General features: G+C 38.1%; 2 pseudogenes; both read right to left on the bottom strand.

Annotated features, from left to right (window-relative positions):
* Positions 1-1,960: 1,960 nt before the first annotated feature.
* On the bottom strand, positions 1,961-2,404 carry LOC148791133 (auxin-responsive protein SAUR64 pseudogene; annotated as a pseudogene).
* Positions 2,405-9,947: 7,543 nt separating this feature from the next.
* On the bottom strand, positions 9,948-10,508 carry LOC148791132 (auxin-responsive protein SAUR64 pseudogene; annotated as a pseudogene).
* Between the last annotated feature and the right edge of the window lie 1,736 nt (positions 10,509-12,244).

Here is a 12,244-nt window from a genome sequence, read left to right as displayed (position 1 = left end):
TTGGGCATCCATACAATGGATCTCTCATCCCTTCATCAGTATCGGAAACCGAGTCAAAGTGAGAGGTGCAGAGGCAGTCAAAACCCGGATTGGCTAGACTGACGAGCTTAAACGCATTAATTCAACATCATATTGTTTTCCTAGGAGGTTCGACCTCCATGGTGACATTGATCAGTCTTTATGTAACTAATTGGAAAAACTGAGGAGAACAATCTCAAACAGAACGTACTAATCCAGTATGAGTGTTGGTTCTCAGAATTATATGTTCAAATTCTGGAAAAACTTCGTTGAACTCGTAAATACTATGCTACCTAGCTATTATGCTCTGTTATTGGAGAAAAGAAGAATTTATTCTAAAGGAAACATCCTTATTGAATTCAATAAGTTCACAGTTTCAAGATGCCATTAATAGCACAACTGTTTTGTGAAACTTTATCAACTCATTGGAGGGCATTGTGAATTGTACACAACAGAAGAAGCTAGAAATGGTACAGCTTGGAGCTTCATACAGAGCAGAAAGTTAAGTTTGTGATGCCCTCTAGTAGAAATATATTGCAGCTATAGCAGAGCAAAGGCGTTGTTCTTCCCTTCTTACAGCTTTTCAGGAGGAATGTGCAAGGAATGAGAGACTTCGCAGCCAATCTTACGTGTAAAACGGCTTCAGAAACACAATGGAGAAATTAATTCAAGCATGTTTCATGTTAAGAATGTAAATTAAAAAGAAAAGTTCAATATACAGTTTATTACTGTTTTACTCTTTCACATTGTCAAAAGCTCCATCTCCCTTTTGTTAGTGGGTTGATCCATCCACCGGGTCCCTTTTAGTCCGTTACTACATTTGCTTCAGAGTTTAGAGTTGTTGCCACCAAAACCATCCACTCGATTGCCGCGATAGTCTTGTTGCCACCAAAACCATCACTTCCTATTATATAAACAAAATTAATAATTTTTATAGATTGAGAAGAAACGGTAAAATATATAAATCTGGTCTGGTGGGCCAATAATTGTTTCTTTTCTTTCAGAGTTTTACTTCACATATCATGATTATCGCCTTGATGTTGTCCATGGTTGAGTCTTCTAATTCATCCTTTTGCCATCATCTTCCTCATAAAATGTAAGCGGATCATATTCCAAGTTTTTAAAAGGCAAGTAGATCAGTTGTGTCTCCATTGAATGTTTTAAAGCCGTTGTTTTTATTTTAGCCATTTCAGCTAACTTCAATGGAAAATATAATAAATGGTATAAAAAGGGTAGTTTGGACATATAAAAAACATTAAACAGTCTGATGAGAATTTTTTCAAAATTAACTGCTGGAAAACAATATTTTATCCATAAAAGCACTTCAATTTGATGACTAAATACATTGCAGACATGTTTACTTTTGGAAGACTATTTTTTTGGTAAGGTTCACATTCACAAAAGAACTCGGACTGGCACCCCATAGAGCATACCAACATGTACATCTTGAGATGCATTAGAAATATCTCCTATGTACTTGTCATAGGGAGATGTTCCCAATACACAACTAGGATGTATTATGGGTCACGTGTGGGGCACAATTCCTCACAAAAGGGTAGATCCTGATTGGCAGTCCCAATACACAACTAGGATGCAATTAATTTCCATTTGAACTTAAATTTTCTATAACATTAACTATTATTTATTATGTATATCAATAGCAGGGGCCAAAACCACTAGATCACAATCACAATTATACTTTAGCTAACAAGAGGGGACATTTCAAGATAAAGGATCTGGTTTTACTCTAGTATGGAAACACTAACATATATTTGCACGAGTAAGAGTGAGCTCGATATCATTTTCATCCAAAAATTCTGCTGAAGATACAGCAACAGAACTTGTATTTGTGTATGTATAATCATTTACAAATTCAAAAAAAGAAAAAAAAAATACTGAAGATCCCCAATGATCCCAGGGGTCATAGCAATATATGACTTGTTCAAAAGCCATTTACAGGTATAGGCCGAATACCCAGTTCTTGATGGAGAGAAGAAGATAATGAGCACCGACTTATTGGTAGGGTCATAATTAAGGCCTTCTCTAATTCTCTTGAAGGACGTCTTTGCACCATCGAGATGATGTATTCTGCAAACGTTGAGTCGCATGGCAATGTGATAGGCCCATCACTCGGTAGTCCAAACACTTCTTCAGACATTCTGAGTAACTCTATGAAGATGGGATTGTTGAGATACGTCAATGGAATAACAAAACGTTTCTGATCAGCCGTGTACACAACGAAGTGATCTTTAACAGCCACCATTTCGCTGCACTCATCCGCTCCCCTTTGCAGTTTAGTTCTTGGCGATGAGATTCTTCTCCTGCCGATGGCTGCCAACTTCTGCCACTTTCTTACCATGGCAAGAAGCTTCCTGTTGTTGATCATGTTTTCTAGTGTGAGCTTGAGAGAAATAAGGGTCTTGAGGATAAAGGAAGAGATTTGCTGAGGTTTCTGAGAAGAGAAGAGAAGAGAGATTGTTTTGGGGATGGAGAGAAAGCAATGGGCATAGCTTAGTTATATAGAATTGCCAGAGAAGAGTAGCTTTCCTTATGTCGGGTTGCATATGGGATGCATAGTCATGTGATGATTGGACTATTAAGTTCAATCAAGATTAAAGAGTTTGGCAACTTGGCATGATAGATTGTTGGGTGAATATACGATGGCCTCGTGGAGATAGCAGGGCGTCACATTGGATGTTGGATTTCTTTCTTCTCGATTGGTTAGGCAGAGGACATACCGGGTCCATCTAATTTAATGTGCCAACTCATAGACTGAACTTGTTGGTGATAACTGAAGTACTACTGTACTGTACTGCTGAAGAGTGAAAATAATCTCGTGAAACAACAATACAAAGGAGTCAAAGGGAAGCACTGAGTGAGCCACAGGTGGATGGGCCCGACATATAACGTGGCTAGGTGGATGGGCTTACTAAACTGTCCACTTGCTTTTGATTGGTGCCCTCAACTCTGCCCCAAGACAAAAATTGCAATTGGTTTTCTTTACCAATTTAGCTTGTTTATTAACTTTGTTCATTAAGGGGGTGGTTGCCAATGTGATTGATTCAGAAAAAGGTATATCATTTTTGTTGACCATGCTGTTTTTTTCATCATAGAAAAAAAATCCATTCATAATAGCAAACTCCCACTAATGTCGCTTCTTTACTCCAAGGACTGCATACAAAAGGAGCCCCAAACAGGGTGCATGTTTTTAAAGCTACTACTCTATTGAATTAAAGTGTGGGCTCATGTATCTCTTCCTATGCAATTACGTACCTAATTCAAATTACAAAGATAAAATAGATGGGGTTTCTTTCTGGATAAAGGGCCCAATAGGATTTCACAAGGACACCAATTTAGGGGTGGCCATGAGCCGAGCTACTCATAAGCTTTTTGAGGTCAGTTCGTAAAAAGCTCAGATCGGTTTGGTCTAAATCAAGCTTCGAGCCGAACTCAAGCACAATATATAGGATCGTTTTCTAATCGACCCAAGCTCAAGCTTAATAATGCTCAACATGTGAGGCTCGTGAGACTATGTATCCTTGGCTCGGCACCTTGTTCATTGAGGGAGACCTCGACCACTAAGGATGACCTCGGCTTGGCATCTCGACAATTGAGAGAGACCTCAGCTCGGGACCTTGGCACCTGATTGAGACCTCAAATCAGCACATTGGCTGCTAGGGAAGCCTCAGCTCAGTACTTCAACACCTGAGGGAGACCTCGGCTCGGCATCTCAGATGCTTGGGGGACTTTGGCTTAGCACCTCGGCTAATAGGGAGACCTTTATGCAGCACTTCAGCACCTGAGGGAGACTTGCAATCCAATGTAGTCGAGCTCGAACTTCTGAGCTTTTGATTCAAGTCGAGCTCAAGCTCAAGTCTCTAATTCGAATCGAGCTCGAGCTTAAACATGATAGTTTATGAGCAAACCAACCTCCAATAGCTAGATATTTGGCTCGATTCAAATCCACCCCTAGACATGGGAAAGCTTTTATCCTTTTGGGAATTTCATGAATTAGTAATATTTAGAATTTTAGAGTCCTTTTGGGAGGATTTTCCTATGGTGGTTTTGAGCTCATCCATACGGCTTAAAACCAATATTTCATGATAAAGCTTTTGTCCTTCCAGACGGGGCCTTATATTTGTAAATTACTGAAATAAAGCGTGGGCCTATGCATGTACCTGAGGACACGGATTGTCCTCTGGATGGAGGTCCACATGGATCTCTCAAGGACACCATATCTTTCTTTTAGCAAACAGGATACGGATTGTCCTGGGTAGATACAAGAGGAGATGAGACAAGTTTATAGATGTTAATTGGAATGCATGTTCTTACAGGATACGATGTCAGGGTGGTGTTTGGTGCACCACTTGAGGTTGATATCAAACTCTTATTTTCGTGCTCTTCGCCATAAATTCTGTATCTTGGAGCACAATCTGTGGCAAATAAAAAAAAAAAGAAAAAAAAAACATGGACCACTGTTTATCTCTTTTTCTTCTCATGATTATTTGCACTATCATAATTTTGCACTAGAGCAAATAAATTTGCATTGCAACCAAACACAATTGGACAATTATCTTTTTGTGGGGTAAAAGATTAAAGATATATAAAAACAGAGATACGAGTGTGAGCACCTTGTCTAATGGGACACCTTTCACACATTAAATGGTCTTAAACAAGGATCCCCATAGACATAATTCAATTCTCTTGTTCTTTGTCTAATGCAAGCCCAATTATCCAAAAAAAAAAACAAATAAAATTGAAACTAGTAAACAGTGATAAAAACCTCAAAAAGGAGAACCAAAACAATAATCCCGCAAAATAAACTAATATAATCCAAAACAAATAAGAAAAGGGCTAGTAAGGAACATTAATGAAAACAAACACTAAGGGCCTGTTCGGTTTTTGGGTTTTGAGAGGGGGAAGTTGGTTAATGGCATTTTGGTTCCTGCATTCTTATTTCATATTTGTGTAGGGTCCATAGAAATTTTTTTTTCTCTAAGTATTATTTACCCAGGTAATGATACTTATCTTCTAGGTGGGTAAGCAATTTTTCCACCCGCGGGAAAGTTACTAAAACTAGGATGGGATCAAGGTTCAAAAAATCGATATGATACGTCCCGTATTAGGCGTATCGTGTTGTATTTATAGGAGTTTCGGGACCCCACCCTTTTTTAACTCCCCAAAAACCAAAATTAAAAAAAAAAAAACTAAAAGAAAGCTAATTCTGTGTGTATTTACAGGTGCCTCTGTCGATACGCAAAGGCGTATCAATACTTTGAACCATGGTTGGGATAAAGTTGACCCTTTTAATAATTGCTTTTTATGGATAAAACGATCATTGTTTTATTTACCTGGGAAATAAAAGAACTTGGATAAAAAGTATTTACACGAATGAATAGCTTTCCGAAAAGCCAATAGAGTCTAAGACGAAATTGAACTAGCAAATGGTTATAACACAACTGAACCTATTGATTACCCAACAAAACTTTAAATTCAAATGAAAGCATAGTTATTGTTGGATTTTAAAAATCCAATGGGTTTGATTGGTCAATTATATGAGAAATTGCACCTGTACACTTATTTTAGAAAATAACTTTTCTCTTACTAAAACCAGTTTTGAACTTGTCCCACATTGGATATTTATAAGTTTTGTTTTTGGATTTTTAATAGGAGCTGATTTACACTTGTCAGAAATAGAAGAGGAGAGTATGGAGACTTGATACCACGTAACGCACGGCACGCATGTGCATGGAGCCTTAGAGGTGCACTTTGCATGGCTCGCGAATGGTGGCTTTGATTTTGGTGCGATGTTGACCGTTGATCACATCGGTCACGATTCGATCGAGTGTGATCAAGAGACACAATTCAAAGTTAACAGTCATTAACTATTAACTACCTTTTCAATAGTCACAATGTTTGCAATTTTGACTATTCAAAGAGCCTTTTCTGAACCAGCACCTACCTTTTCTTCATAACTCTTTAAAATCTATTTAAGGGGCATGAATCAGACATATCACACACAACAATTTCGAAATTCACTTTCTCTCTCTCTCTCAGTCGAATCTGCTACAATCTCACAGAAGGTTTCTTCGGAGACACTTCAACTTTGCTGGTTGCAAATTCTCGCCCAAGGCTCTGTTGTATCTTGGGAACGAATTTGCTTGTAACCCAACAACAAACTCAGTGAAAACTGAGTGGGGCAAATAACGTTCTAAAGACAGTGCTTTTAGATGCGCCTCAGAGCTTCCCCTCCAATTTCTAGTGACCCATTTTCCCAACTGTTATCCCCACTGAAGAAGCTAAAGATTACCGAAAAGAATGTAAGAGGACGACATCTATGTCAAAACCTTTAGAAAGACACAGTGGGGAGAAATGATACATGATGAAAAGGAGAAATCCACCATGTCTTCTCCCTTCTCTTCACATTTAATAAACCCTAAAAAAGAAAGATAAAAAAGAAATATTCAAATAACTACACCGTTACTAGGCAAGGGTTAACCAAATAGAGTCCCATAGGATTTGAGTTGGCCCGACAAGTTTCAAGCAATAACCCATCTATCTGATGTTTTACCTAAATGATTCAGATCATCTATCACGATTTAGTTTTGGGCTAATAATTGAACATTAATGTCCCATAGAAGAACCTTTTAATTTTATGTGGTTTTTCCCAAAACAGATGACGGATTGGCGAAGTATAAATTGCTTGGTATACCAAGGCGAGCAGAGTAACGCCGGAAAGAACGGAGTAATTAATGTATGATTCCACTAAAGCTCCCCACCACTTGCCTTAATCTTTGCTTCTACTGCTGAATTGATTGGACCCAGTATGTTGGATAATTGTTTGTGCATGACCGGAAAATTGAGATTCAATTCAATTATGGCCTACTGTCTTCATGAGGATATGTTTATTACTAAACACCCAGACATGCCCGCCTCTAAAATATCAGTTCAGTTCCCCAACCCAAATTTCACATGGCTTTGTTTGCCTTACAACCTAACACAAAGTAAACCTACGCTTGCATGGGTTCGTCGCCTCTTGCAATTATATATAACTGAGCTATTCCTATTGCCTTTAAGCAAATTTCGTCATTTGGGACTTAAGTTCTTTTCTGATCAAGCTCACATTAAGATTCATGGTTACCCACAACAATCTCATTGCCATGGCAAGAAAGTGGCACAAGTTAGCTGTAATGGGTAGGAGAAGAATCTCATCACCAACAGCTGACATGCAGAGAGATGCGGACAGTTATATAGTCTTTGTTTTAGATAGGAATCCAAAAGAGAATTGGAATCAGTTAGTCAAAATGGAATTTCATTTTCAAGAAAGAGGAAAAGAATGGTCATTCTCTCAAATAGAATAATGTCATTTCATCAGCAACGGGAATGGGATTCCGATTCCATCAAATCAAACTGTTAGAATAGAAATAGCCCATTCCAATTTCCAATCTGGACCCCGATTCCCATAAACCAAACAGGCCCATATACTTTTTCCGAACCATTGACATTTGCAAACACCCCCTTAATGACCAGGTTTAAAAGAAATCAAATAAATAAACAAATTTGGTAAAACCAATATATAGTTTCATCTTGGGGCAGAGTTGAGGGCACCAAGCAAAACCATGTGGATGGTTTACATACATACTAGCCCTCCCACCATGCACTCATCATGTTGATTCCTTTGTACGATGTTTCACAAGATTATTTTCAACTTTAACAGTATAGTAGTACTTAGTGATTGCCATGCAAACAATTTCAGTCAATGAATTGGCGCATTAATATAAATGGACCCAGTATGTCGTCTACCTAACCGATTGAGAGGAAAGAAATCCAAAATGAGATGTGATGCCCTGCTACCTCCATATATGGATGCCATCATCATTCACTCAACAATCTATCGTGCCAAGTTGCCAAGCTCTTTAATCTAGATGCAACTTAATAGTCCAATCATCACATGGTTATGCATTCCATGTAACCCGACAGAAGGAAAGCCAGTCTCTTCTGGCTTGTCTCCCCTTGCAATTATATATAACTAAGCTATGCCCATTGCTCTTTCCATCCCCCAAAACAATCTCTTCTCAAAATCTTAAGCAAATCTCTTCCTTCATCCTCGAGGCCCTTAGTTCTCTCAATCTCAAATTACAAAACATGATCAACAACAATAGGAAGCTTTTAGCCATGGTAAGAAAGTGGCAGAAGATGGCAACCATTGGCAGGAGAAGAATCTCACTCTAACATCGTCTATTTTTGCCTTAAATTAGTCTTTTCCATCATAATTTGAGGATGAAAAATGGCCGTTTCAATTTTTTAGTGTCTAAATTATATATTTATTTTTGGGTAAATTATAAAGACCTCCTTTGTATTATGGGGTCAGTTACAAATTTGCCCTTATACTTTTTTTTTTTTGCAACAAAGACTCCACCTAAGCTTTAGCCGTTAGACAAAGACGATCCCCTTGGCCATTAAGTCAGATGACGGGAGGCATTAAATTACTAAAATAACCCACTAAACTTTTTCTATTTTCTTTCTCTTACCTTTTTTCTCTTAAAACTTATTTAACCTAGAAATGGATATCTAGTCTTGGAGAGTGATTTCATTTGTTTTGATTGCTGATTATCTTCCCTTCCATGATCAAAACATCATGGCCATGTACACAAAGATTTACTAGGGCGAGTTCCAGTGCCCTTGCTGATATTCACCCCATTATTTAGTTTCTCTCTTGCCTTCTCCACACAAACCTCCTGACCAAAATAACAATTCCAGAAATCATAGAAAATCACTGTGTCAAGAAGGGATTCGAGCACAATAGGTTTTATGTGGAGAATGACCAGTTCCACAACGTCAAGGATGATGATGATGTTGAATTCGAGGCATCAGTATCGGAAACCGAGTCAAAGCCAGAGGTGCAGAGGCAGCCAAAACCCGGATTGGCCAGACTGACGAGCTTAAACGTATTAATTCAACATCATATCGTTTTCCTAGGAAGTTCGACCTCCATGGTGACATTGATCAGTCTTTATGTAATTAATTGGAAAAACTGAGGAGAACAATCTCAAACAGAACGTACTAATCCAGTATGAGTGTTGGGTCTCAGAATTATATGTTCAAATTCAGGAACAACTTCGTCGAACTCGTAAATACTAAGCTACCTAGCTATTATGCTCTGTTATTGGAGAAAAGAAGAATTTATTCTGAAGGAAACATCCTTATTGAATTCAATAAGTTCACAGTTTCAAGATGCAATTAATAGCACAACTGTTTTGTGAAACTTTATCAATTCATTGGAGGGCATTGTGAATGGCACACAACAGAAACTAAAAATGGTACAGCTTGGGCTTCAAACAGAGAAGAAAGTTAAGTTTGTGATGCCCTCTAGTATAAAAAGGGTAGTTTGAACATATAAAAAACTTTAAACAGTCTGATGAGAATTTTTTCTAAGTTAACTGACTGAATATTAACAAAAGGGGGTCTTTGCCTAACGCTAAAGTTCAGGGGGAGTCTTTATTGTAAAAAAAGGTACAGCAAAGACTTTATCACTAACCCCATATTACAAATTAAGGGGGTCTTTATAATTTAATCTTTATTTTTTTTTACAAAATTCAAGGATTGTTAAAACCAAAAATCCAATTAAATAGAAGGCCAAAACCCACCATTTAAAGTACAATCACAATTATACTTTAGATAAACAAGAGGGACTTCTCAAGATAAAGGATCAGGTTGCCGGAACAAGTATTACTCTAGTATGGAAACACTGACATATATTTGCACGAGTAAAAGTGAGCTCGATATCATTTTCATCCAAAAATTCTGCTGAAGATACAGCAACAGAACTTGTATTTGTGTATGTATAATCATTTACAAATTCAAAAAAAGAAAAAAAAAATACTGAAGATCCCCAATGATCCCAGGGGTCATAGCAATATATGACTTGTTCAAAAGCCATTTACAGGTATAGGCCGAATACCCAGTTCTTGATGGAGAGAAGAAGATAATGAGCACCGACTTATTGGTAGGGTCATAATTAAGGCCTTCTCTAATTCTCTTGAAGGACGTCTTTGCACCATCGAGATGATGTATTCTGCAAACGTTGAGTCGCATGGCAATGTGATAGGCCCATCACTCGGTAGTCCAAACACTTCTTCAGACATTCTGAGTAACTCTATGAAGATGGGATTGTTGAGATACGTCAATGGAATAACAAAACGTTTCTGATCAGCCGTGTACACAACGAAGTGATCTTTAACAGCCACCATTGCGCTGCACTCATCCGCACCCCTTTGCAGTTTAGTTCTTGGCGATGAGATTCTTCTCCTGCCGATGGCTGCCAACTTCTGCCACTTTCTTACCATGGCAAGAAGCTTCCTGTTGTTGATCATGTTTTCTAGTGTGAGCTTGAGAGAAATAAGGGTCTTGAGGATAAAGGAAGAGATTTGCTGAGGTTTCTGAGAAGAGAAGAGAGATTGTTTTGGGGATGGAGAGAAAGCAATGGGCATAGCTTAGTTATATAGAATTGCCAGAGAAGAGTAGCTTTCCTTATGTCGGGTTGCATATGGGATGCATAGTCATGTGATGATTGGACTATTAAGTTCAATCAAGATTAAAGAGTTTGGCAACTTGGCATGATAGATTGTTGGGTGAATATACGATGGCCTCGTGGAGATAGCAGGGCGTCACATTGGATGTTGGATTTCTTTCTTCTCGATTGGTTAGGCAGAGGACATACCGGGTCCATCTAATTTAATGTGCCAACTCATAGACTGAACTTGTTGGTGATAACTGAAGTACTACTGTACTGTACTGCTGAAGAGTGAAAATAATCTCGTGAAACAACCATACAAAGGAGTCAAAGGGAAGCACTGAGTGAGCCACTGGGAAACTTGTCGGGCCAACTCATATCCTATGGGACTCTATTTCACTTATTTTGGCAAGTTTATTTGGATAACCTTAAGTTGAAGGTGTCATGATTGTGTAAATAGGTGGGCACATCTCAAGATAAAAGATCAAATTGCTGGAACAAGTACCATTCTTGTATGGAGACACTAACAAACTTACATTTGCATGAGTAAAAGTGAACTCAAAATCATTTTCATTCAAAAACTTTGATTATGATACAGCTATAGAATTTGTATATGTATAATTATTTACAAATTCCAAATGAAAGAAGAAAATTATTGAAGAGATCTTGCATGGTCCCGACGGTTACAGAAATATGATGATTTGTTCAAAAGCCATCGCCAAGTATAGGCCGAATACTTTGTTCTTATTGGAGATAACCCTCATAACCGATCAGCTTTGGAGATAATCCTCCTAGAGGTTATCCTATCAGATACAAAACCTCTAACCAATCCAGATCCAACCTGGACTCTGAGAAAGATAAGGATAAGGACTGTAAATCAAGATCAAGATAATCCATCCTGTAGTCTATCTAGCTTTCTATTGTTATCTTGTATATATCATTGTATGATCCAAACTCTTCACTACAGTCTATAAATACCACTAGCTTCAGTGCTCCAATTCACTGAAGTATATTCCCTCATATCTCTCTCTCTCTATTTTTGTTATTTCTTCAATTTGAACTTGGTATCAGAACCGATGGATTTTTCTCAAGGGAGAAATGGCAGCCAAACCAATGTGGATGCTGATTCGAATATTTCAGGATTGACATCTTCGATTCCTTCTCTTCAGAACGTGACGCACTACCTTCCCACCATGCTAGGCAGTGACAACTACCTACTATGGCGTGTACAGTTCCTTCCTATACTCCGAAATCACCATCTAATGGATCTTATTGAAGGGAAAAAACAACCTCCACCAGAGATGATACCTGATCCAACAAGTGAAGGGGGTTTCTTGAATCTAGAGTATATCAAATGGTATGACACTGATCTACTTGTTCTATGTTGGTTAATTTCTTTTCTTACTGAGGGCGTCATGGCCCATGTTTTGGAATTTTTGACTTCAATAGAGGTATGGTTCTCTCTGGCTACTTCTTACTCAACCCATGCTAGATCTCGCATCCTGCAACTTAGGAAACTGTTGTACAGTTTAAAGAAGGGTTCTTTATTTATTTTTGCTTACATTCAAAAAGCAAAATCTATAATGGACAGTTTGTCTATTGTTGTTGAACCTGTTCGTAAATCTGATTTGGTTTTATATATTCTAGCCGGGTTTGGCAATGAATATGAATTTGTTGTGACTGCCATAACCAACAGACCAGATGCACATACCC

This window comes from Nelumbo nucifera, chromosome 6, assembly GCF_055504915.1.
Source record: "Nelumbo nucifera cultivar China Antique chromosome 6, China Antique-T2T, whole genome shotgun sequence".
In the NCBI taxonomy this organism is placed as follows: domain Eukaryota; kingdom Viridiplantae; phylum Streptophyta; class Magnoliopsida; order Proteales; family Nelumbonaceae; genus Nelumbo; species Nelumbo nucifera.
Note: the sequence above shows the minus strand (reverse complement) of the source record. Positions and strands in the feature narration are given on the sequence as shown.